This window comes from Megalobrama amblycephala, linkage group LG8 (assembly GCF_018812025.1).
Source record: "Megalobrama amblycephala isolate DHTTF-2021 linkage group LG8, ASM1881202v1, whole genome shotgun sequence".
NCBI classification, from domain to species: Eukaryota; Metazoa; Chordata; class Actinopteri; order Cypriniformes; family Xenocyprididae; genus Megalobrama; species Megalobrama amblycephala.
This window is the reverse complement of record NC_063051.1, coordinates 19,956,779-19,979,925: the sequence shown is the minus strand read 5'-3', so window position 1 is coordinate 19,979,925 and position 23,147 is coordinate 19,956,779.

The window sequence follows — 23,147 nt, the reverse complement described above, 5'->3', positions numbered from 1 at the left end:
GTCAGTTATTATTGCTCCATCTGCCATTTTTCGCTATTGTTCTTGCTTGATTACCTAGTCTGATGATTTACTTGTGCACATCCAGACGTTAATACTGGCTGCCCTTGTCTAATGCCTTTTATAATGTTGGAAACGTGGGCTGGCATATGCAAATATTGGGGGCGTACACCCCGACTGTTACGTAACAGTCAGTGTTATGTTGAGATTCGCCTGTTCTTCTGATGTCTTTTAAACAAATGAGATTTATATAAGAAGGAGGAAACAATGGAGTTTGAGACTCACTGTATGCCATGTACTGAACTCTTGTTATTTAACTATACCAAGATAAATTAGATTTTTCATTCGAGGGCACCTTTAATTCATTTCACTGGCCTGATGATAAAACCTGAAAAACATAATACAAGTCAGCTTTATGTTCCTGCACAATACCTTTTTTTTTTTTTTACTTTTTTTTTTTTGTCAAAACACATCCCCTCCCCCTTTTTCGCTCTGTCTCGCTCACTCTCTTTTCCATATTTAGAGACCCACACGTTATTATTTGCCATCTTTATTCTGCTGACTCGGCGGTAAACAAATGAACTGAGATGTACGGCGAACATTATTGGGCAAGATGGCCAATTCTTGCATAGAAACCATTAACAAAATGGGCCCCTTCCTTTGTATAATAGTGCTTGCTTTGTCATATGGGAGATTTAATTTTCCACAGTTTAAACATTATTTCCTAAGTTACAAGCAGTTAAAGCAATTAAGAGGAAAAACACACTGATACTTGTGTTTGCTTGGGGGAGTCCAAAGCTTCATCTTTTATAACTGCTGCTTTCATGATGATATAGAAACCTGAGTTACAATTACAAATCTTTAAGAAGCACGCTTTAGATAAACATTGCAACAGTCATACATGATTTAAAGGGTCAGTTGACTCAAAAATAAAAAAATCATTTTTTGCTCACCCTTTATGTTGTTCCAAATCTGTATGACTTCCTTGGAGCACAAAAGAAAACATTTTGAAGAATGTTGGTAACCAAACCACTTTGGTGACTATTGACTTGTATTTTATGGAGAAAAAACTCTGAGACATTTTTCACAATACCTTCTTGTTTTATAGAATACAGTACAGGTTTGGTGAGTAAATGATGCCAGAATGTTCATTTTTGGGTGAACTATCCATTTAAAGCTGAAGTACATATTTTTTCAATGTTAAAATACATTATTTTGCCAGCTTACTATACAGAAACCACTGTAAGCCACTCATTGATTAATTTCCCCAAAAAGTGTAAATAATGTGGCTCTGTTTCATCAAATCACCAGCCAGACAACCAGTTACATCAGGGTTGTGGCGGAGCTATCTATTTGTCTCGACCAATCGCAGACGGTGAAACAGTTTGAAAATGATGATTGTTTTAGCATTTCCATTTGGTGATGTTAGTGGCGCAGAAATTACACACATTAGCTTTTAATGATGTTGTATGTATTTGTGTATGAGTGGGACTACATTAATAAATTAATAAAGATACAAATGTCTATTAATGCAGCAGACATGGTATACACAGAGAAATCTGTATGTGCTGAATTCCTATGCACTGAACAAATTTAATTCTGTCTCCCTTTTCAGAATGTGTTAGTCCTCTCTCTCTTCCAAGTCTTCATTTGTTCTTCTTGTTATCTGGGTAGACGGAGGAATAAGCAGTTTTCCCTCTGATTCGTTTAGGGAGCATCTGCTAATATCATATTGATGATAATTTTCCTGTAATGCACCATTTGCACTAATTGTGATGCAGGGAGTGAGTAATGTTATCTGACGGCCCCTTGGCTTCCTCACCGCTCCTCACCACTTAATTTCATGATCGGCCCAGAGAAAGGGGATGTGACAAGCTGGTCATAAACAACCATCTCCTCCGCTCTTTCCTCCATCTATCAGGACCTCTACTGTTTTGAAAGTGTGCTATTTATTTAGGTGCTTTCATTTTAATTCCAGTTGCACTTTGACCTCAACATGCACACACACACATACACACACACACACACACACACACACATACAATCTTTTTCTTTATCTTGCTTTATCTTTATTATTACGGTAAAGTTACTTATGTAGAGTCTACTGAGGAATGGAATCTTGGTCAGGTACAGGTTCCTCACCATTAGAGGATGCTCATCCTCACCTGTCTCGCTATGACCATGCAGGATGGCAGTTATGGAAGGTCTTCTAGTCTAAATCTTAAAAATTTGAATTAATTTTATTTTAAATAATTTTATTTGTCTTGCTAGTAAAGCTAAATAAAAAAATAATGTTTTTCAGCATTAAATAGCAAATATATATATATATATATTATTATTTTATTATTTTATTATAGATTTGCATATACATAGATTTGCAAAGGTTTTGGGTTAGTCAGATTTTTTTTAAAGAAAGCTGAATAAATGTATGGTTTGTTAGGACAGGACAATATTTAGCCAAGATACAACTATTTGAAAATCTGGAATCTGAGGGTGCAAAAAAATCTAAATATTGAGAAAATCGCCTTTAAAGTTGTTCAAATGAAGTCCTTAGCAATGCATATCCACTCACAAAAATACATTTTTGATATATTTATGGTAGGAAATGTACAAAATATCTTCATGGAACATGATCTTTACTTAATATTCTAATGATTTTTGGCATAAAAAGAAAAATCAATCATTTTGACCCATACAATGTGTTGTTGGCTATTGCTACGAATATACCTGTGTGACTTATGACTGGTTTTGTGGTCCAGGGTCACATATTAAAATACTAGACATGTTAATATGTTTTAAATTGTATTTTAAATTACCCAGTATTACTGTTTATTTATGATAAATGCAGCCATTCTATCCCCTACACTACCCCTAAACCTACCTATCACAGAAAACATTCTGCATTTTTACGTTTAATAAAACATTGTTTAGTATGTTTTTAAAGCTACTTTAAATATGAGTTTGACTCGTGAAATGTCCTCATATTTCATGTTTACGTTGTAATACCAGTGTAATACCCATGTCATTATTCAAATTTGTGTCCTCATAAATCACAAAAACATGCATGCACGCACACACACACACACACACACACACACAAATCTCACCAACCCCAAACTTTTGAATGTTAGTGTATGCAAATAAAAATAAGTTTAAAAGCCTGGAAAGTAGTTGTTGCTAGTGCTAGCATGCAACAACAACAACAAAAAACTCTGGTTCCCACAAGATGAACTTCAGCAGACTGAAGCATGGAAATGTCTCAGAAATTATTTAAAACATTTAAACCTCCTAAACATCCTTAGGGATCCTTTCTGCTCTCTGGTCCGGAGTTGTCGAAGAGGGTGAATTTGTCTTTTGACATACCCTTTTGTAGTTTCCATGATAGAAAAGAGGATCACCATGAGTGTGTGTGTGGTGGTGGAGTGCGTGTGTGATGGGTTGTTTTTATGCTTTTTTCTTTGTTTTCTTATGGTTCTGCATGAGAAAATTTCCAGTGCTGAGAAAGCATGTCTCCACACACAGACACACACATGCACGATTGTGTGTACACAAACACACACTGAGGCTTGAGGGCACAAATAAACCTCTGGAGGGCCCCATACTTGAGAAATATAACAAGGCTATTGTCACCCTATGTGGAGGTCACACTTAAACAAGCAGAGGCAAGCCGGCAAAAACCACACACTTCTTCTATCTCTGCAGATTAAAAGGACAAAGAAATAAATCATATCATCTACAGTGCATCTGTGCAGGAGAAGAAAGAAGAGAAGTTTAGGAAACCTTATAAGAGTTTTAGAATCATTCAAAAGCAATTTGGCCCTCGTCCTAGACTTTCTAATCACCTAATAAGTTTTTTTTCTAGGTTGTTCTATATGCTTCCTCACTGATCATTTTACTCTAGACTCTCATAAAGCAAAAGTGTCATTCAATCTGATGGGACGAATGGATTTGTGGAATAGAATGCAAAAAAATATTCCATTAAAATAAGCTTAAAAATGGCATATATCTCTCCTATGGCACCAAACACCAGGATGGCCATTGGTACCCCTCAACCTCATGTACACATTGAGCCATCATTATTTGGGCTACTTTCAAATTTTTTCTTCTGATGGGAATAATTTGGATTAATTATATATGTATTAATTCTATTTTACTACTTGTGAAAACAAACATGCACACGAGCAAACACATGTGTCCCTGAATAGGCAGCACCCTGTTAATCAATAGCTCTCATAGATTGTTGCTTACAGCCACAGCAGAAGAATGAGATGGATTTGCATATATATAGGGCTGAGTGAACCCATGCACTTTAAGGATGATCAAATATGCTGACCTCAGCATCCGATAAACCAATCAAGTGTGTGTGTGTTACCACTGACCTCAATTCAGACACAGTCTCTGAAGAGATTTCATATAGTACAGTACTGAATAATATTTGTTTGTCTGAGATGACAAATGGAGAGGTTACAGTAGGCTGGGCTTGCACGAGAGATGAGTGTTATAAGCCTTCAACTGATTTGTGAATGAAGCGTGAAAAACATCCAGACAGGCCAAAAACAAAAACATGAATGTACAGAGCACATCAGCAAGTCAACTTACAGCATTTCTCTTCTTATGCTCAATTGATGAAAATTAGGAGAGCAGAGGCAAAATACAGTACATCTAAAATGTTATGTGAGGGGAGGCGGTGCTTCCACAGCACATATGATTGGTTGATTTTGTTGCACTAATGCCTGCCTTTTATGTCGCAATCCACAAATCTACTACGAACGATTCACAAAGTCAAAAACTTGCCAATTTGGGTATTATCAGGGTGGCTATTAAAGGATTGGTTCACTTTCAAATGAAATTACCCCAAGCTTTACTCACCCTCAAGCCATCCTACACTATAAAAAAATCCCAGTAAAATTTACGGTAAAAAAACGGCAGCTGTGGTTGCCAGAACTTTACCGTAAAAAAATACAGTAGCGACGTAAAAAAAAAATAAATCTGTTAAATTTACGGTAAAACAACGTATTTCATTAACTGATATAATGTTAATTTACCAACCTAATGAAGTACTAATATCTTATATACCGCAGCATTTTTACAGTCTTTTACTGTTAAAATCACGGTCATTTTTTACAGTGTAGGTATATATGACTTTCTTTTTTCTGATGAACACAGTCGGTGAAATATTAATAAATATCCTGACGTATTCGAGCTTTATAATGGCAGTATGCATTACCAAACGAGTATGAGCTGAAGAAAGTGTCTACATCTACATCCATCCATCATAAACATACTCCACACGGCTCCAGGGGGTTAATAAAGGCCTTCTGAGCGATGCGTTTGTGGAAAAAAAATCCATATTTAACAAGTTATGAAGTAAAATATGTAGCTTACGCCAGACCACCTTCCATATTCTACTTATGAAGAAAGTGTAAAAGTCTAGCAGTTCAAATAGCTTAAGCTACATCCTACGCCTTCCCTATTCAACTTTTGGAAAAAGTGTATCTGATGCAACACTAGTTTACACTTTCTTCATAAGTTGAAAACAGAAGGTGGTCTGGCGGGAGCTAGATATTTTATTGCATAACTTGTTAAATATGGATTTTATTTTTTTTACACAAATGCATAGTTTTGCTTCAGAAGGCCTTTATTATCCCCCCGGAGCCGTGTGAAGTATGTTTATGATGGATGGATGTGGATGGAGACACTTTCTTCAGCTCGTAACGCTTACTGCCATTATAAAGCTCAGATGCGTCAGGATATTTATTAATATTTCTACAATTTTCTCCAGGGTGAGTAAAGCTTGGGGTAATTCTCATTTGAAAGTGAACTAACCCTTTAATAACTGTTAGCCAGTAACAAATAAAAATAAATAAAAATGGCCTAAAGTAATAACTGAAAATTATCATATATGTCACATTTATTGCAATTATTATTTTGAAGTCATATAAATAATGTTAAAAAACATACACTGAGACTTTGATGTGACTTGGTTTTAATAAATAAAAGTTATAATAATGGTTGTTTTTTGATAGTTTTATGAAACAGTGCAGTTCCATATGCCTTAAACAAGGAAACATATGGAACATGAATTTAAAGGTGCCCTCGAATGAAAAATTGAATTTATCTTGGCATAGTTAAATAACAAGAGTTCAGTACATGGAAATTACATACAGTGAGTCTCAAACTCCATTGTTTCCTCCTTTTTATATAAATCTCATTTGTTTAAAAGACCTCCGAAGAACAGGCGAATCTCAACATAACACCAACTGTTACGTAACATTTGGGGTGTACGCCCCCAATATTTGCATATGCCAGCCCACGTTTCCAACATTATAAAAGGCATTAGACAAGGGCAGCCAGTATTAACGTCTGGATCTGTGCACAACTAAATCATCAGACTAGGTAAGCAAGCAAGAACAATAGCGAAAAATGGCAGATGGAGCAATAATAACTGACATGATCCATGATAACATGATATTTTCTTTCTAAATGTTTCGTTAGCATGTTGCTAATGTACTGTTAAATGTGGTTAAAGTTACCATCGGTTATTACTGTATTCACGGAGACAAGAGAGCCGTCGCTATTTTCATTTTTAAACACTTGCAGTCTGTATAATGCATAAACACAACTTAAAGGGCACCTATTATGCCCCTTTTTACAAGATGTAATATTGGCCTTGGGTGTCCCCAGAATGTATTTGTGAAGTTTCAGAACAAAATACCCCACAGTTAATTTATTATAACCATTTGAAAATGTCATTTTTGGGGCCTGTTTTAAAAAGAGCTGTTTTGGTGTGTACCACCTTAAATATAAATGTAGGAAATAGTAGGAAAAATAAATACTATGATAGTCAATAGGGAGGTGAGATCTTTTTGATTACTGATACTGAGGGTGAGTAAATAATGACAGAATTTTCATTTTTGTGTGAACTATCCCTTTAAAAATAAATATATACATAACTAAATAAATAAACAAACAAAGGTGAAGAACCAAAAATGTACACAGCATGCTACTAATTCTTTGGTTCCGTACCAGACAATGACAAAATGTGAAACCACTGAACATATAAACTATGTAGATTAAGAAAGATATATTTTCTCACAGAAATTGTGGGAAGGAAAAGAACTGGATGCACTCCAATGACGTATCTGTGTCTCTGTTAATTAACAGAGGGACCAATTAACGCTGTTCTCAGTTTGAAAATGTTCTCAAGAGACAACTGCTTCTTCTTGAGAGAGAGAATGACACAAGAGAGAAAGGATGATTTTAGTAAAGATCCACCCTTTAAAAATTTTTTATACCAATCAATACTTGCATTTTTACAGAAATCAATGTTTTACAACTATGTGAGTTTCTGCTTTATATATATAGGAGAGGAAACAGTGGTGGAGAAGTGGAGTGGAGGTCTACCATGGAGTCTGTGTGAGGGAGGAGACATTTCATAAGGTTATGTATTTGCTGACTCATCACATTTCTCTGTTTGCTGTTTTTGGCTTTTTTTTTTTTTTTTTTTTTTTTTTTTTTCCTCTCAGAAGTATAAACTTTGTGAGCTGATATATGAATTACAGAAAAGGAGGGTTTATAAGTTTATAAGGGTTGATGGATGTTTATAGAGCAGAAATATAGAAAAAAAATTCTGGATGGTCTTGAAGGTTAAGCATGTAATTTTAAGCCATATATAGCAACATAAAATGGAACTGCAAAAATAATGATTGTTTCCAAACAGGTTTAAAAAACTGGCACAATGACACAGAGATTATGATCTCAATAAGTCTGTCTATGAATTTAGTATTTTAACATTTAAAATGTTCCATTGCTTCACTCTGTTAAAGATTTTATGTTTTTGTTCTGTTTTTCCTTCTGAAAAACATAAATATGTAGTTCTTAGAGATTCAGTGGTATTATAAAGTCTGGAGTTTGTGAGTGTAGCGAGTGGGATCGATGTAGATATTCATTGTTGGCCCCACTGCACTTGCAGTCCATTTAATGTCTCTGTTCCACCACCCTGCGTTCGGCTGATAACACTTACCACACTCCGCTTGTTTCAATACAAAACAACTTTAATTAAATCAGGCTGTGGCCAAGGTTAGGTTCTCTCACATTCCTCAAAGATCCCACAGTGTGAAACACTATGCCTAATGGAGTCTACAGCAATATTACTCTGGAAGTGCAGTTCATTTTAAAGGTATAACGTATTATCAAACAACATATTACAGAATCATTCAGTATCTGACATCTTCTATAACCAGCAGACTCATACATTCTGATATACCTTATATTTATATAAAGTCTCAAGGAAAACAGATGATTTAACATAGGATGCAGTGGTGTGCTTTATGTATCATGAAGTCCATGAATGAATGAATGAATTGCTTTCAGTTTATTCTCAGTTAAAGATACCACAAACAGACAGTGCTAGCTGACATGAGTACCTAAATTCACTGTAACTCGAGGCCAGAGAGATCATCCCCACAGCGTATCTCCAAAGCTATTATCGCACCCTGACAGCATCAGACTAAATATTGTCACAATGTTGTGGGTTCATCCAATAAATCTACACTGACTGAGCCTTAGGGATCAGTCTCTCTCTCTCTCTCTCTCTCTCTCTCTCTCACACACACACACACACACACACACAGTACACACACCTGCCTCTTTGACTCACACCCTTACAGACATGTTTGATGCACAACAATTCACTATTACAGTTATAGATCCATACAAAGCAGAATGCAAAGGAGCTTCCTTATAGTCAACAGCAAAATGTTTATGTTGACAGTTATTAAATTATTTCACACCCTAGCATTTTTAATGCACTATATCAGGGCAATAAGAAATCATTTTGCTCCAATTCACAGCAAGCCACACAGTTTTGTTTCAATATGGGGAAAGACTGTGTATATTTTGCACTTTATATGCTGATGTACTATAAATTCTGTACAGAATTACAAGATCTGCAGGATTATTCAGGCATGTGGGAAAGGGCTTTTACTTTTCTCCCTGTATCCCAAAAAATTTGAAGGTTTTTCAAACAGATAGAACAGTAAAACAGAATGGAATGGAAAAAAAAGAGAAATAAATAATAAATAAATGAATAAAAAAAATAGTCTTTTGGACCCAACTGTATTTAAAACATGTATTTGTTGATTCTGTCTGTCTCCTTGGTGGCCCCATAGATGTTTAGTCTTTGGTTAGTTCCACCTCATGCTCCTTTTCTCGGATTAATGATGAAATCAATCTGTGAGATAACCATTTGGACAGATGTCACACTAATGATGCCAATAAGAGAAGGACAGAGATGATTGTGATGACATGACCATTGGTGACCACATTGACACTGGCAGTGATAAAGATGTCAAGGACAATGTCTATGGGAATTTACCTCCAATCAATATGTCTAAAGACACAGATCTCAGAACTATTTTCTCCATAAGAGACAGTTTATTGTGCGATTACTCGTTTAAATTTGACAGGCAAAGATAAAGGACAAAAGAGATACAAATCTACTTAGTCTAAAGACAAAGGAAAAGATGAATGAAGGATAGATAATTAAAGGATAGATAAAAAAAGAAAGACCTTAAGGTCTGTTAACTAAGGCAACTTAATTAAGAAATGCAACAAAATACATGGTTTAGGTGAAAATGTAAAAAAATAGTAAAGCTTTGCCCACCAGCACTTCAATCAGCCACTGAGCTTTTACTTAAGTCAATGGGTCAGAGCAGCTATACTAACCCTGGGCTTCACCCATCAGATGTGCCATATTCCACTTTGTCATGCATCACATGTCAGAGGAATAATTCAATCCATCTCCATCCTTCCATTTTCTCTTCCCCATTCCCTCCCTCACTGCGATCCTCCATCCTGCACTGATTAATGTTAATTTCATCATAAGTCTTTTTCAGCTCAATAAACTCTCCCTCCCTGCCTAAATCAAATTGTTACTAATCATACTTGACTGCTGAGCTACTATCCTGCCATGTCATAACCACGGTCTGTCATGCACTGTCCGAATCCCTCCTATTCCATGGACTTCTATTTCATTAGAAGTCATTAAAATCATTACGTTTAATTGAACAACAAATTAGTTAATATTAGCATTAAAGGAATAGCCCATCCAAAAGTGAAAATTTTGTCATTGTTTACTCACCCTCATGACATTCCAAACTCATATAACTTTCATCTGAGAGAAAAACACGAGAGGAAAAGTCTTAAATAATATTCTGGACTGGAGCTCTGAAACTACAAAAATGAACTAAAAGCACCATCATGAAAGTATCATTCTGTATACTTTTTCTTTTCTTGCTACTATCTCATTAGGCTTGCTCACTGGGAGGTTTGTATGCCACTTTTCTTTATGGAGTAATATGTATTCTGAAATGCGCTACACATATAAATTGAATTAAAATAAATACTTTGTCATAATTAAGTGCAGTTGCTAATTAATTAACTGGCAGGAATACTGAATAGTGAGCTTTTGATGGCAAGACATTCTTAGAGGGCCTTAGCAAGTCAGAGTAAATTGCACCCTTCTATGAAAACAGAGAACTTAGAAAATGTTAGCTATATGTTTTCTTTTAACATGATGCTGTTGCCCAAGGTCTGGATATGCTGACACTCTTCTTCTGTCTTTATTTGTCTTTCTCATACACATACACCACCATACACACACCCAAAGTGATGGGCTTGAGTACACAGCATTTATTGATTGAGCTGCGAGCACTAATGGAAATGATGCAGAGATTGAAAGGCAGTTCATTAGAATTGCTGTTTGATTAAAGAAAAGCTGATCTGTGGTCTGTGCGTGTTTATGTGTGTGAGGGAAAGAAAGAGCATGAAAAGAGGTTAGTTCCTGTCCTTGATTCTGATTGGTCAATAGCTGACCGCTTCACCCAACAGTTCTGTGTATCACTGCACAACACCCTTAGCAACCACTCTTAGCAACGTAAACTGTTCGTTCTCGATTGATATTGTTCATTGAAGCTTACTGTATTATGTAGAAGAGTATTGTGAAAAAGAGATAGAGTGAGCGAGTTACCTGCATTCAGATTTAGCATTTTCCTTTAGGTCAGTCCTATGTTCATAATAAAAAATCTGTTTAAATGTCTTATCTTGTCCTTTTAACAGTTAAGGGGTTTTCCCGTGACTGACAGCGCTAGTCAAAGCATTGTGTCTTGTTCCGTGTTCACAACAATTCAGTCTTTTCAATGTAAAAGTCTTTGCTACTGTCTGACACACTCATAAAGACAGTCTTTGCCGCCATCTAATGGCGTAATAATGTAACTTCTGTTGCTGTTCACGGTCGGGGGCTATTTTTTCCGGCGGAAGGAAGGCTTTTAGAAAAAGTTTACTTAATGAAAGTTGCATTGATACATATTTTTGGCTTTAATATTTGTATTGTGTGGGAACCGTTTTATAAAAGCAATAAGGACTCGAGGCTAGTGCTCCGCTTTGCGTCGTGCCTAAAAACGCCCTTCAGCCATGACTTATTCACGATACAGGACAGCTTCTCGTACCTTATTGCTTACATATAACTCAAAATGTTGTTTCAAAATTGTACGTTGTTTGTTTGTTTGTTTTTGTTTGGAATCAGGCTTTTTTGGAGCCTGGCATCTGCATTTACTATGAACTGAGTACATAAAGACATTTTTTATTTTTATTTTTGAGTAAATGTTCACATCAGGTTGAGACAGTTTGTGCAGTTGCTTTCACTCACATTGGAACAGCCATATTTCCTGTGCGCTATCTTGAGTTGGAGGAAATAGGTATGTTTAGCGATATCTATTCATACCTCCATTCTAACCCTCCGTTTCCTTGTCCTTTGGCTATAGGGGCATTGGAAAATGCTTGACCACCAGGGTAAGCTGCCTGTCAGAATGGAAACTGCTTGGTACAGCAAGTCAGTGACTCAGAAAACTTAACTAAGTTTCTCTCCTTTTCCGCTCCATCCCCACCCCCCTCCACCCCCCTCCATTCTCTATCTCTCTCCTCCTCTCTCGCTCTCACACTGCCTCCTTTTCGTCTCCCTTGAAATTTCTTTGAGAAGATTATCCGCAGGTAAGCTTGTTACCGTGGCGATCCTGCGTCAGCAGCTCTTGCTCTCGCACTGACCACTCTGAAAGTGTGTATCTATGCGTGTGTGTGTGTGTGTGTGTGTGGTAGGAAGAGCAGGTCAGTAAGGATTGGGGGACAGTGTGTGTGTGCGTGTGTATGAGATGAGGGGTGAAGCAGCTAGCCAGCCTTCGCTAACATAGTGTGACGACATCATAAGACAGGGTAAATGACTGTCCGGGTGTTTGAGACAGGGGTTCGGGGGATGGAGTGAAGAAATAGATGGATGGAGGAATGAAGTTGTGGAGGGATAGAGGGATGAACGGGTGATACAAAGCTGTCCCCCAGAGCTCACAGTCTGTGGCCCGCTTCATTGCAACCTCCTCTGAATGCCCCCACAGCAAGTCTCCCTTACCACACACACACACACACACACACACACACACACACACACATATAGAAATACTGTGGATGAGCACTGATTCACACACACTCCTCTTAACAATAAATTAATGGAAGACAATAAATAAAAGAGGATATTTACCACCACTAGACTTTTACTCAGCTCACAGAGACAGATAGTTTTATTTGTTTAATGTACTTTATTTGGGGAGTGTGGTGTGGTGTGGTGAAGTGAGGGAGAAAAGCAGTGCAAAGATTTTGTATGGGTTATGTATGTAATGTTAATGTAATGATCATTATTTAAAATTAAGCACATTTTGAACTTTTTTAATCAATATGCTAGTGTTTTTTCTTCTTTTTTTAATGTAAGAAGTATTTCTTCTGTATGCCTTACTTATACAGTCAAACCAAAATTTATTCAGACACCTTGAACATTTCATTCATTTATTCACTATAGTTTAAAAAAATGGGTAACACTTTATTTTACAGTGTCATTGTTACATATGTTGCATGCAGTTACTATAGTAATAACTATAAATTATGCATAATTACATGAAACTAACCCAAAACCAAACCAAAACCCTAATCCTAACCCTGTAGTAAGTACATGTAGTTACTTAATATTACTCAGTACTTAAATGTATAATAACAGTGTAACAAAGACACCTTAAAATAAAGTGTAACCAGAAAATGGTAATAAAATATGACAAGATCTCAGTGTTAAACTGTGTCAGAAAAAAAAAAAAATCTTAATTATGTCAGATAACACTTAAGCAAAACATGGTCAGGTCAAAGTGTCTGAATAATTTTTGGTTCCAGATTTTTATCAATTTTACTGGTAGTCCACTGTATGAAGAATTTTTTGGTATAATATGCCACAGTTTACTTTATTCTGCTATCCTCACTTACATAAATGAACTACAGTGTCCTGCACCCACTAGTAAAAATATATAAATTCAAAAATATCAAAAATGTCTGAATAAGTTTTTGGTTTGACTGTATATGCTCTTGTCAGGCTGAGACACTTGCACAAATGGGCAAATTTTGATGTTTTTTTTTTTTTTTTTTTTTTTTTTTTTTAAATATCTAAAATATAATAAATATATAAATATATAAATTAATTAATTTATTTATTTATTATTTTTTATATAATAAACTTTGATAATATTGTTTTTATATGTGTCATTTTATAGAACAGAATAAACAATTTTAAACAAAACAACTAATGTCACATCACAGAATTTCAAGAAAAGAAGAAAAAAAAAATGCTGATATTTACTGATGCTTAAGCTGCTGTTTTCCCACCATAATTATGTCACATCCTGGAGGATGATATCTTCAAGAAATTTGTTATTTTAATGGAAGAGTATGTAAATGACAGTAAAAAAAATATATAAGAAATAATCTGATTACCTTTTCTTAATAGATTAAGTAATACATTAATAAGACCAAAGGTTGCCCATTTTATGTACCCAAAATGAATAATATCTCATGTTTAACCACTACAAGACACAGCGGCAAATCCTCGAAGCACTGGCTGAGATGAAGCTGTTCTCAGCGGGTACACGAGCACTGAACGGCCGCTGATGGCCTGGAGCTCGCATCTCCGAAAACATCTAAACAAACTTTAAAATAGTCACTATGATAAAATATGAGTCACATATTTCAAGTCTAAACAACTACATTCTCGCCTAAAACTCTTAAAACTGTAGTTTGTGGTACAACAAGTGTAGTATTCCCAAAAATTACGATGGATTCGCTCAGCCACCATGAAGGTTTCAAGTGGAGTGATACAAACGGTGAAAAGGAGTGCTGTTATCACTCAAATATTGCACGGCTATCAACCAATCAGATTGAAGAACCAGAAAGAACTGTTGTGCATGTATATATATATATATATATATATATATATATATATATATATACACACAACAGTTCTTTCTGGAAATGGAAAATGGAAATATTCATTTTGTGATATTTTGTGATATCACAAAATATCACAAAATGAATATTTCCATTAATATTATGTATGATTTCTATTATTTTCTATTATTTTAGGAATTATCTTGCATTGATTAATTTGTTATACTTAATTACCCTATAGCAAGTATAATAAACACTGCCAGTAATACTTCAACATGGTGTTTGTTTGTTTGTTTGTTTGTTTGTGTTTGTTTGTTTGTACACATTAAGGCTGTATGTCTGTCTTCAGACGGAAAGACTTATGAGAGGCTTTCTCTCCTGGCACTCCGATGCAGCTTTGGGATTGCTGCTGCTCTTGGGAAGAGAAGAGAGAGATAAATGGACAGAGAGAAGGATGAAGGGGATCTATTCTTCCTGCGATGGAGGGGAAATCTGCACAAATCTTCCCTTGTTAGAGAGAGAGGGACAGAAAGAAAGAGACGGATCAGAGTTGAGCTCTCTCAGGAGGACAAACAGCTTTCTCTTCTTGATCCTGACTACACCTGGACAGCCACGGTCTTTTCCTCAAGCTGTCAGACATGGTAAAGACAACAGCAAATAAACAACACTGACTGAGTAATGAATGAAACTTTAAAAAGGAAGAAATAAAGAAAACAGGAGGATCGGGAAAAAGAAAGGTTTTATAGATTTACACCATGTATAAACAGATGTACCAAGACCAATTTTATAGCAAACCGAAATAGCTTTCTGCATTAGCTATGCAATTAGCTCTCCCTCTAGTTCACCAGTGTTAATGAACAAAAGCAAGATATCTGCTTTTGTGAACCTGAGAGAGGCCCAGGGGACTCGCTGACACACAGGTGAGAAAATAACAGCGGCGGGTTCCTCACTGTATGCGTTGAACAGGGAGTAAAGACACATGCTGGAACACAGGGGGGGCAAAAAGACCACCGCAGGGGAATTAACCTGTGCGCTCCACGAGGTGACGATGCCTCTCTCTTGTTACAGAGGTGAATATATTAACAGGTGATGAAGAACTGATTTGAATAGATTAGCAGAGGAGATGCTCTGAAATAAACCCAACATCTGTGTGAGAGTGAACTCTTTTGTCTTCTGGCTAAAGTAGGTGTGTTTATCAAAGTTGAGTTGCTCCACCGTATTTGGGTGTGTGAAATAGGGCGTGAGAGTTTGCTGTTATATTATGGTGATTTTAAAACAAAAGTGTTTTAAAATTGAAATGTTACTGATGTCTAGATATGAATAATTGTTTGCATTGTTATTTTTAATTTTGTTAAAGTCTCAAACCGTGGAATTGAAAAGGTGTGTGTGTGCTTGCGTTTTTGTTATTTATGAGGGCAGAAATTTGTATAATGACATGGCTATTACACTGGTATCACGACGTAAACATGAAATATGAGGACATTTCAAAATAGCTTTAAAAACATACTAAGCAATGTTTTATGCAGAATGTTTTCTGTGATGGGTAGGTTTAGGGGATAGAATGTACAGTTTGTACAGTATAAAAACCATTACGCCTATGGAATGTCCTCACTATAGCAAAACAAACCTATGTGTGTGTGTGTTTATTTAGATATGCTGTACACAAAAAGTAAGCTAAATAAAACAAAAGCTTCGGTCCCACTTTATATTAAGTGGCCTTAACTACTGTGTACTTACATTTAAATGAATCATTTGATACAATGCACTTATTTTGTACATACATGTCTTTACATTGTACTTATATTTTAAAAACACCTGCATGTAATTACATCTGTAATTAATTTCTGTAATTACATTTATAATTACACTGTTGACTCATCCCTTACACCTCACCCCTACCCTTAAATCTGCCCATACCACCAAAGCTTTCCCTAACCTTACCCGTATCCCATCTCAATAGCGGCAATAGTGTTTTGCAATTCAATATGATCCCAATAAGTACATTGTACTAATTTTTTTTTGTAAGTACATAGTAGTTAAGGCCACCTAATATAAAGTGGGACCAAAGCCCCCCAAAAAAAAAAAAAAAATAAATACAATAAAAACATTAATAAAAAAAGTAAATATGTCATGCTTATATGAATAAATGTGAAATAATACATGTACACTACCATTCAAAAGTTTCGGTAGAAAGCACTTTTTTTCTTTTATTCAATAAATTGTTCATAAGTGACGGTAAAGACATTTGTAATGTTACAAAAATTCAAATAAATGCTGTTCTTTTGAATGTATTATGGTTTCCACAAAAAAATTTAAATAAATAAATAAATAAATAAATAAAAATAAACAGCACAACTGTTTTCAACATTGATAAAAATACAAATTTGGTCTTGAGCACCAAATCAGCATATTATTTTAATGATTTCTGAAGGATCATGTAACTGAAGACTGCTATATAAATATATCTTTTCGGGTGGGGGTTAGTCTGTAATAATAGCAATATGCTATATTTTAAAGCAATAGAAGTCTACAGTATGTCCCATAGATATATAATGATAAATGTGCATGTGTGTATGTGATCCTCAGCTTTGTTTAGTTTTTCTCATGAATACAATCTCGGCTAGAAAAAAGACTGTGACGCATTTATGCTGACCGCTACAAATAGATTAACGAGCTAAAGATCTGGGGAATGTTAATTAATTTGATTATACGCAGTGGGCCACAGGCCTGTGGTGAAAGGAGAGCGAGGAGGGCTAAAGGAGTGGAGGGATGGAGGGATATTCTAATCTGGGATGGATAGGAAGATGTAATGGAGTTTTGGCAGACTGACCACACCGCACCTAATTTATAGCATGCACTGCCACATAGTCAATGCTGTTTTAATTCACCCCCCATACTGAAGCATCCACCCACCCCATCATTATCCCCTCTCATTAATGGAAATCTAATCATCCACCACTCATGAACACACACACACACGCACACACGCACACCATTCATTTCATTCAACAAAGCCCATTCCTTATAATTTGTTTATATTTTAATGTATGTACAGTATAGTATGTGTGTGTCTTAATAACATTATTTAGTGGTTGTGGTCCTGAACCTGCAGTGTTTATGACCATCAAAATACATTTCACACTTTCCTCTCCATCTTCATCTTAGTCTTTCCTTTTTGTTTCAGTAAGGAGATTAAACACGTTACATTGTTCCTTATAAATACATTGCTTTCAGTTTGATTACTCACAGTGCTGGGTAGAATATTTAGAAATTGAAGTGCATTAATGATTACGATTTACATAATAACGAAAACTGTAGTTAGTAATATAATAAATTGGATTACACCTATACATTTGATTACTTTAGATCTTGTTTATCACATAGATTTAAATAGAATTATTTTGGACAATATTGATCTGAAAATACAAAGAGAAAGAAATTAGAAATGAGAATTTCATTGTTTGTTATCAATGACATGAAGTGCATTAAATATCACATTATGTCAAGAGTTTTCCAAACTGCTTTTTTTTTGGAGGACTGCAGGGGTTTGTGAGCTGATGAAAAGCTAAGAATTAATTAAATCATAACAATGTCAAATTAAAATAATAAAATAAAATAAAACACTAAAAAAAGATTAGATATTTTATTTATTTGCCTGAATGTCATGTGACCATCGTGAACTGTGAACATGCAAGTAAAATGTATTTTAGGTCAGCTGGGTCAGGCTGACAAAAATGTTTGAGAATCTCTGCATTATATAAACAAACATTAATAAACATGAAAATGAAATTACACCTCTAAAGTTTTCCAGGTTTTAAATATATTTTGTCCAGATTTCCAGAATTAATAATTAGTGTGGGTCACTGGATATGATGAAGACATGGTATTTCACAGCTATTTATTATAATATGTGACCTGTGCTGGCAAATTTTCAAAAATTAGTTTTTGTTTTTTTCACATTCTCTATTAAAAAACCCTTCAAAATGAAGTATGATTTGTTGTAATCAGACAAAAAAAAGAGAACACTTTATTTTACAGTGTTATTGTTACATAATGTTACATGTACAAAAAACGAATTCAGGGGACCTTTAGTCATTATTTAAATATATATATTGTTGTGAAATAAAAAATCAAGTTCTGAAATGCTGTTAGACTTTTTACTTGTAATTGTTATTTTATTGAGCTTGGATGACACAAATTATGCCTATTGATTCGATATACTATCATGACTTGTCATAGTTTAACATTTTCAGTTAATCAAAATTGTATTTAATTTTAAGTTCTGTTAATGTAAAATAAAATCTGATGAAGTGTAAACGTGTTTCATTGTTTTGAGTTGTATGAACACTTCTTTTAATTTAGACGAACTTAAGTGAATCTGAGCTGGGATTTCTATTTCCCATCATGCTTTGCCCATGGCACTTGAAAGGGAGAGTAAATGCTAAAATTAAGTGTTATATAATGTTTTTTGCACAAGATTAATGGTAAGGGAGATTTAGCAGTAACTAGTGTTATGTTATGCTAATTTAGAAGAGTTTCTGTTAATGTGGGTTTTTGGAGATTTACCATCATGGTGACAAGCGGTGCTTGGTAAGTGTTACCAAGCATGTTATTTGTTACTTAAAAATGTGTTTTATTGTGTCCAAAAAGCGTCTTCACCTTACTTAAAACATTATGTTGGATCAACTTAAATAGGTGCATTCATGTTGACAATTTTTAAGGTCATGTTACTTAGAAATGTGTTTTTATTGTGGCAAAAAAACGTCTTCACCTTACTTAAAACATTATGTTGGATCAACTATTGCTTTGAATTAATGTAATTCTCCCAATTGGCTTAAGTTAAAAATTCTAGTGGAAAACATTAACATATATATATATATATATATATATATATATATATATATATATATATATATATATATATATATATATATATATATATATTTTTTTTTTTTTTTTTTTTTTTGAACCAATGTTTTATTTTTTAGAGTGTAGTGATAACACTTTACAATAAGGTTCATTAGCTAAACATGCATTAATTAACATAAACTAACCATGAGCAATACATGTGTTACTATATTTACTAATCTTCGTTAATGTTAGTTAATGTAAATACAGTAGTTCATAGTTTGTTCATTTTAGTTCACAGTGCATTAACTAATGTTGACAAGATTTTAATAATGTATTAGTTAGTAAATGTTGAAATTAACATTAACAAAGATTAATAAATGCTGTATAAGTGCATTTCATTATCAGTTCATGTTAACTAATGTAGTTAACTAATGTTAACTAATGAACCTTATTGTAAAGTGTTACCCATGTAGTTACTATAGTAATAACTGTACATTATGCATAATTACATGCAACTAACCCTAAACCAAACCAAACCCTAATCCTAAACCTATAGTAAGTACATGTAGTTACTTAATGTTACTCAGTATTTAAATGTATAATTACAGTGTTACAAAGACACGTGTAACCAAAAAAAAAAAAAAAAAAAAAGAATGAGCTACACCTGTCTGAAGTCGATAGAGTCAGCAAAGTCAATTTTGAGAAAAATCGAGTTAATGTTTTCTGAAGGTTCCAAAACAAAATCACCTAGCAACCATACCTTAAGATCCCTGATGTCACCTGATGGAGTTTAGGTTCCTTGCCGCTGTCGCCTTTGGCTTGCTTAGTTGGGGACACTTGACATTTGACTTGACATTTGATATTCAACAGTGCTTTGATCTGCCTGCATTGACACTATTCTTTAAGAGCTGCTGTGCAGCCAAAATTATGTACCAGTTACCAATGTAAAGCTGCTTTGACACAATCTGCATTGTAAAAAGCGCTATATAAATAAAGGTGACTTGACTTGACTTGATTAACATTAGGCTAATGAAGCAGACACCTATAACACCTATACTGTACAGCACAGATCTAATATAATGTTACACATCCGATGTTTTTCCCCAACAGTTAATCAGACCTTCACTTAAGACATAACAGATAATGTTTGCATGAATACTCGCCAAGACAGATATTTTTAAATGCTGTAATTCTGTGTATATGTATCAGGATCGCACTATCTTGAGGCGTCTTTGTGCACGTGCTTTGGATGTGTCGGTTAGTGCGAGTAAGATCGTTTTGTTTACATCAGCATGAGTTTGAAAATCACATTTTATTGGTTCAGACTCATGCCATTGAGAATTTTCTATGAATATTCACAAAGTTGGAATGCTGCGCTTTACAACGATACTAAACTTGTGCTGAGGGAAGTGCCAGTCATCCAGAAGCGAGCAGAGAACAACAGCATTTTTCATGGACAAAGGAAAGGTATTCTTCTCAGAAAACATGCAAATAAAGATACTTTTAGATGTTTAATTGCTATTTGGAGCATTGGGGTCGTTAGACGAGAGCTTAATGAACTATTTTTTGTGAACCTCAAATTCGACCAAAATTGACATTTTTCACTTGTTTTGCCTGTAGCTCGTAATTAGCCCGTGCGCATTCCGACTCATTTTGCCAGCATGGGTCACATATGTAATCATGTAATCAATAAAAAAAGTAACTGTAATCTGATTATGAGTATTTTAAAATTTTTGGAATCTGATTATGCAATCAGTTACTACCCAATTATTTGCTCATTATGATTCTGGCTTGATGCGCTCAGTCCAACATGAATCAATAACAATATTTATTGAAAAATTCTGTGGGAAGTTCTGTCAGAATATCCTGGTGCAGTCCACGTATGTGGGAATGATGCCAGACTCTGACACACTCTAAAGGTAGACTGTAACCAAGGTGACAAGGCCAGGCAGGGGCGGCACAGCAACTGTCACAGCCCTTACATGTCCTGTAGTGGCAGCACCTAAAAAGCTACCAGTCACCACGTATCTCCAAACAACCTCTCCAACAGTCAGGAGCGATCCAGGCCTTGGTCAGGTGGAATAACAGAAGATGATGCGTGGAGGAGAAAGCCTGTAGTTTGGCTTTCATGAGCAATTACAGAGAGTTCAGCATGGATTTCATTCCTTATCTTCACCAAAAGGATCAACACAAGTCTACAGCTTCCTCTGTTGTCTTTGTCAATCTTATTTACTGTTAAGTAGACCCACTTGCCTGGTCTCATTTGTTCATATTTTTTCTGTTTTATTTTCCACGTTTCTCATGAAGAATTCAATAGGATCTGCATTTTAAAAGGCGCTAAAAACTTTGGAATGCCTCTGTGCCGCAACAGTAAAGAACACTGCTGACAGCTAGCGAAACATTATTTATCTCCTGTCACATCTTAAATGCAGATAAAAGTCAATTTGGGTGAGAATAATAGTCTGTGTTCATTGTTCCCTTCTTTTGTTTTCCATTTCATCGTATGTATTAAAAGCAGACAAAGAGCTCCATCTCTTCTCTCCAGTCACTTGAAAGGTTGGATTATCGTTGTGGCTTTGACAGGAGAAGCGTTCTAATGAAGAGACACTCTGGCGAGGGACTCTAAATGTGCGAGTGAGGATGAGACGGGCTGCATGCGAAGCCCTTCAAATACTGTCTGTCCATTTCATCATGCCTCCTTCTGGTGAGATTCATGAGTCTGAGAGGATTGCCGCTCAAAAACGGCTCAGTGTTAAAACTCCACACTTAAACTGAAGCATTGGGAAATGTATCTCCCACTCAAAGCTGACATTAATTCACCCCAAAAATCTGTCATTATTTACATGGATGATTTTTTTTCCGTCAAACACAAAAAGAGATGTTGGGCAGAATGTCTGAGCTACTCTTTTCTATAGGCTACTATAAAACTGAATGGTGACCAGGGGATTTTAAGCTTCAAAAAGCATCATTAAAGCACCATAAATGTAGTTCATATGACTCTAAGCTATCATTTGACTTCAGAAGATGTGGAATATAGAGCATTAGTCATGTAGACCACTATTATGATGCTTGTATAAAGTGACGTGTAGCCAAGCATGTGAATTTGTGCTTTGCATTTCACCCGTCCAAGTGCACACACACAGCAGTGAGTATTGAACACACACCTGGAGCAGAGGGCAGTCATTTTTTGCTGCGGCGCTCAGGAAGCAATTGGGGGTTAGGTGTCTTGCTCAAGGGCACCTCAGTTGTGGGTAATGAGAGTGGAACACTCAAAAAAAAATTAATTGTTGGATTTACTTAAAAAAGCAGTGTCAAGTGGTTCCAAGCAGCAATATTGAGTAATTTGTACAAATTAGTTGTATGAACAAAAGAAATTCAAGTAAAGCTGACAAAATTTCTTTAGGTAAATACATATCATTTGAATTTGTCACTGTTACATAATATTTATATGTGCAGTTTACTTAATAATGTTATGTTCAATTTATAAAAGTTTATTACTTAGGGTGAACATATTTATTGACTTAATTTACCTTATTAAATTAACTATTTGCTTTACAAAATGTGTTCAAAAAATAACACATTGAACAAACTCAATTTAATTGAGAGCAGGAATCCATCCTTTAAACATGCATATATGAGTGCTCACAGCCTAAACACAGCCGCCACTCTTCTGCATAATGGTAACCACAAAATTCAAAAACATTACAGACACTCCTATTAATGTCATAACTGAAAACATCTTTCCCTTTACTGAAAAGCACATAAAATGACACTTTAATCCCTGAATTTACTCTCCAAATGCAGTCCCTTGCAAAGCATATGCTGGGAACTACGGATCAACTGCCCAGTTAAGTCAACATTAATTTGTGCGTTTTACTCAGCAATGTTAAGTTGACGGAACAAACGCTTATTAAGTAAAGCTGACAATACTCATTTTTACTAGAAACAACTCAGTTAAATTGAGTTCATGTAGTTACTGTATATGAGTTTTT